We start from the raw sequence: 6,000 nt of genomic DNA on the forward strand, positions 1-6,000 counted from the left end.
AATGTTCCAATCTTAATTAGCTAGGTGTTTATAGGAAGATAATTTTCTAAATTTAATACCCTGCTCGGACCCGCTGAAGCTCAGCTCTCATTCCTTGACCATCGCGACCTTACATCCGCCCCGCAATGCACGAATCCTACCGCCGGAACTCGGTCCGCCTGCTCACGTGACGCTTCTCCGTATTTCATTTTACTTACATGCCCATTTTCACAAAGTTTTACATATTTTTACCTCGTCCACATCGTAATATCATGCACCTACGTGCGCAGTTTCCTCTTTCTTTCTCTAGCGCTATATTCAATTCCACTTCGTATGTCAATATTAGTTTCGTTGGGCACGTAAAGCTCGTTAGCTCTGCTGCCTTGAAATTGATTCCAATAGTCGCAACCAATTGGCTTTCCATTTTTGTTTATTCATTCTCTATTCACTCGGTCTTACCTTTTCGTTACCGTCGATACTTATCGATTAATTTTCTCATTTGACTTTCTAATTTTGGCCACCCGCAATTTCAGCTTCTTCGAACCTCGAATCAAAATTAATAGCCTTGACGGATCTGTGTGCTCAGTTACGCGGCAGTAAATTGATCCTTGAATATTCTCTGTACCGGTAACCTTCGCTGCCCTTATGAAGCATTTCACATGCTGACCGACCAACGGTTTTGCTTCAAGAGAGTCGATTTCCGCGGATGTTTATCATATTTATAAGAGCTCACTAACGTCTATGAAAATACTGACTTACAGTTCTGCTCTGCGACGATTGCTTATCTCTCTACATTTTCGTGGAGCTAGAACATGCATATTATTTCGGTGTATCAAGTATGAAATTGTTCATTTCTCACGACTTTCTCTCATCAATTCAAGTAGTTTGAAAATTTCCATTATTTGAGCACTCGTGGGACAGATTCTCGTAAGATTCGAGAAAATTTCCACTCGTAAAATTCCACAAAAAATTATTTTCAATCTTTCCTTTTCACCGTCCGAAGTGAAAGGCTTCATACATACATCTCTCGGTATGTCTATTACAATATTCGTGCGTGGCGGCGGGTATTACGCAATAACTGCACTCGGTGGGTGTTTTCATCGCCTCGTTTGCCGCCACCTTAACAATGGGACGGGTTACAATCGGCAGTAATCGATGACGACACCTTGCCCAGTGGTTTGGCCTCTTTAAATATCCTCATTACCACCTAGTTCGCTTGGCAAACAGCAATTGGAACTGGTTAGAACCGTATTAGGAGCACTTAGCACTTATGCAGTCAATAACTTCTTCCGTAAGTGTACACATCCACCCAGGTATCGCTATACATACACAATATCTTTAGGTATGTTTGAATTGAGCAAGATATCTGGTTATCCTGTACAACTTAACCCCATTGTCCTCCTTTGCTGCCCCCGTTGATGAAATAAATATCTTGACACGATTTCACCCCGAGTTCGTAAGGAGATCTCCGGCGATTCTTTGAAACTCTTTCCCTGCATTTTCATCTTCGTTGCGGAATTATCAATCAGCGCTTCAAGACGAACGGTCCTTTTGTCTCGCATGTGTCCAATTATTTTCGTTTTTGTTTGAACCGCGGAGTGATTTGTGGCGTCGTGGAAGGAGAGTAGGCATTTCTCTCGAATTCTTACTTCGTTACACCGCTCGAAGAGGGGCTGCGGAGAGATTATATTGCGAACGCTGTACGCGGGTTATGCCTGGGTATGCGTGTTAGTGTTCCTGGGCACTCACAATCAGATTCTCTACCGAGACTCTACCGCGTCGGACTTTACGCTCCATTCTGGAATCGTTGATTAGGGCTTCCATCGCGGGAACGCTGCGAGGCCTCGGTGATCAGCTCCGGGACTTCCAACAACGGCGGGGCTCTCGATTAGTTACGGAATTCCATAAGTTACACTTTACGACGATGCTCGAGTCGAGATAATATTTCCACTGGAGGCTTGCCGCACCGGCAACAGCTACGTCTACCAAAAAATCTCGGCAAAATGCAATATCGTACTTACAACTTACCCGATCGCTCGAATTTGCGCGCCTCTTTACTGCATTCGTTCAAAACTCCCAAGACCAGCAGAATGCGAACCTATTTCAACCTTTAGGAATTCACTTTATATTCTTACGTTCTTTCGGAGTTATCGTAAATATTCATCTTACATTTTTACTTACACTTTTAAACCGCTTATTAACGGGTACTGTTGAAAAACTCTTGCGTCGGCAATGTGTTGCAATTACAGGGTAGCGCGTTTCTGTAGACCGCAACTCGGTTGTTATAATATGTTAATTAAGTCATCCGGTTTATTTCACTTGCTACGCAGCCATTTTGAGGAATGTTGAGGACTTGTCTGAATCCTTTATACGAAATCCTATGAAATCATAATATCTTTATTGAAAATCTTTGTTCGATTCTTATAATGTCAAGTTTTCATTGGATAGAAAAAATTATGTCATCACGATCTTGGTGATACTTAAATCTGATAGGATATGTACTGAAAATTGAAGGATGTTTCAGAAACCTTTCCTCAGTTTCATTTGTTAATTCCGTTCTCTTCGCATCCGTTTTCTTCTGTAGTTGTATAAAACTTAGAAATCAACAAATGTTCATTCAAAAGAGAAAGAAACCTTCTCAATTCCCCAATGGCGAACATGCTTGTGGCCTACCTCTAAATATCATTTGAAATAAGCAGAAAGCGATTAACCGCGATGAGCACAGAGTTGGACATTGAAAAATCGCACAAAGCATTTGATTTTTCTTATTCTTCGCGACGGTAGTAATATGTTCGGCGCAATAAAAATGAATGGAATCTCGAGGTGGGCAATCTTTTATAGGAGAGAGAGTAATTTAGGGTAATTTTAACGGGCGTCTTGATAAGCGAGGTAGGATCGCGATAAATTGGTGTGACTTAGCAGTCAAAGGTGGAGAAAAGAGAGGAGAGGAAGGAGAGAACGAGAGAGGAAGAGAGGAAGAGAGGAAAAGAGGTAGGCCTGGACGCGTCGTAAAGCGAGCCCGTTTATTCGCTCGGTAGGCTGCGTCCAAGGAGTGCAACAACTTGAAACAACTTGAAACAACTTAATCGGCAGGGTGCCGCGGCCGGTCCCGCTTCGCAGACGTGTCCGCGCACTCGCTTGATTTATCCTTATTAATAAAACTTTAAAGTCGTGTTAACATGCGGCGAGATTCTCTCCTCTCCTCTCCTCTCATCTCCACTCTCCTCTCTCCGCTCTCCTCTCCTCTTTTCTCCTCGTGCTTCGTTGGCTCCGTTCCCTGGAGCTGCATTCGGCTCTTCGTCGAGGATCCTCTCCCTCTCTACGTAACGCAAATATATTGTCCCTTCGTACTCGGTACGTGCAAAATCGAGCGGCGAGCGTGGCTTCCCTCCCTTTATCACGGGTCAAAACATTCGCAACACATTTACTGACCACACCGCACTCGCCCAGCGGGACGCCCGTGTGTTCACGGGATCGCTATACGAGATATCAAGGATTATTAAGACTACATAAACACCGGAGTAAAATCAGAGTTATGACTTTGGGGAGTTGTGAGTTAAGGGCGAGTTACCAGCTCGCCGCAAAATAAAGAGAAGAAAAGAGACGTGGAGAGAGGAGAGGGAGGGAGTGAGGGACGGAGACTACCGCAACGGATAGTTGGATACAGAAAAATTGCGATACCAGGAGGAAATCCTCATATTGTATATTTTTATTTTTAATTCAAAAAATTTTTTTACAGCAGTGACAGACACGTCAGAGCCGTTACCCTCATTTGAAGCAGTAGTCTGTGTCAAGATTGTTACGTATAACTCTCTGAACTGTAAAGAAAAGGGAACGAATTCGAATTACACTGTTTTATAAGTAATATCGACAATGTCGAGCTGCTTCCACATCGAAGGTTAATAATGGAGAATTTAGGAAATCGAGACTAGGCGATACGTTTATCTGTCGAGTATTCTTTGGGATCGTCGTATTTGCTCTCGTTCCTACTTGTTTGGCAATCTTTGCTCGGTTCAAACAGCTATGGTTCGAAAAAGAGAGGGTAAAAAGGAAAAACGGAACGTAGAGAAGAAAAATATCTCTGGTAGAAAGTGGTCCTTGAACCGTTTCTCGCACCTCGTGCCACGTACTTCCCCACGTTTTTATTTTTCATTGACGAGAATCCGAGTCAACATAAAAAAAGAAAGGGAAAGAAAAGAAAAAAGGTGAGGACTGAATCAATATTCGATCGCTTGGTTAGCGCCTGGGAACAATCGATGCCTCTGTTCTCACTTCGCTAATCACGAGTTAAAGGAACAAATCGATGTCAAAGTTATACCACCAAAGACGAATCACTTACAATCAGGGTAATCCATGTGTCAATTTGCTATTATATTTTACCGTACCATTTATTAGCTCAACATTTTCATTCGTTAGAATTTTATGCAATCCGTTTCTCGATTACTAATCTCATTTCTCTGTCGATAATTGCCTGAGGGTGGCTTATAAGCTTGCAAAAAGAAAAAAAAATCTCCTCCAGTACTCGGGTGCATAATCCGGCAAAACTGCTCTAACTTCAGGACCGATTGATTATTGACATACCGTTTAAGAGTCTTTATAGTCAGACCACGCGTTCTCTCGGCTTGCCCGGTAGCTTCTTCATGCATTTGAAGTCTTCGACGCAGGTTCTGGAAGGAGTTGCAGTGCCAACGAAGCGCATTTACTCATATGCTAATTGTCGTGGCTAACTAACGCCTTGGTTAGCAACCGTATAACGCATAAGCTGCCGGGGGATCGGTGAACTCGCGAGGGAGCCTGTAGCTATATTTAGAGAGGTTTAGGAACGTGGACATTCGGACACGTATAATCCCTATGTGGAAGGTTATACCGTGTCATTGAAGTAACGTACAAAGAGATTCCTCTATTCCTCTTTCTCCATCTTTTCACCCTCCCACTAAATTCCAGGATGCCTGGCTGCCCGGATCAACTACAAAAGTGTCGAGGAAAACGAACGAAGTCTGTAGTAAAGCGGGAAATCGCTAACTAGGGAATCACGCAGTACCATTCCTTCCCTTTGTCGATCGCAACTGGTTCGAGATTCTATGGATGGTGATAACGAATCTAGGTACTACGTAGGTACGTCTCGGCACGAAGAAGATCTCGTTGTTCTCTCTTCCTCCCCCGTCTTCGTTTCTTTCGTCAGGTCGAAAAACACGCGTCGGATGAGTTATCGGATCTTTTGAGAAAATTCTTATTCATAGAGGGGAGTTTGGCACGGTGGAGAATATTACGAGGACCGAGTCCGTGTCTCGCACTTGTCTCCGTTGTCTCGTTGCCATGTCGCGTGTCCGCCCACAACCTCGGGAATATGAATGCGATCGTTTAACCGGTGGACACGCCACGCGATCTCGCTGCAGCTCGCGGTAATCTTATGGAACTTGGCCGTGGCTCGCACGCGCTCATGCTTCTAACCAGCCACCCACAACGTCGTCGACGATGATCTATAATCATTTATTACACACTCCAGCTCGCCCTCTGTTCAGGGATCAGCACCCATGTCCGCGACCCAGCCGAACCTCGCGATTCGTACCGTATAATCGTGACGGAGGTTTCACTCGGGGCGAAACGATGACGCAAAGTGCCTCGTCTGCGTGTACGTTGTACAGGTGATTACCAAATGATATATCAAAACTCATGCTCACCGGGTCCCGAATCATGAATTACGCTTCGTTTCGTCGGTCCGATGGATCCTAGATCGACGTTTGATAAGGGCGCGAGCCGCCCTCCCACCCAGGAAACAATGCCCGGGGCCCGACGACTCCGAACGGCTTCGTTAGGCCCCGCATCGTTGGCATACCCCGCGGGGAAGCCCCGATTCGTGGGGCCGTCTCTCCCAACGCGTCAGTCACTCGGACCTCGAGCTACGTCGATTCGACGATTCCTCGATGATTTTTTTCTGCAAACTTTTCCCTCGCGCCTTGAACCTCGGACTGCCCCGCGGTCCTCGAGTCCTTCGTCTTTATCCTGCAGCCCGTTTTACGA

The sequence above is a fragment of the Neodiprion fabricii genome, chromosome 2 (assembly GCF_021155785.1).
Source record: "Neodiprion fabricii isolate iyNeoFabr1 chromosome 2, iyNeoFabr1.1, whole genome shotgun sequence".
NCBI lineage: Eukaryota > Metazoa > Arthropoda > Insecta > Hymenoptera > Diprionidae > Neodiprion > Neodiprion fabricii.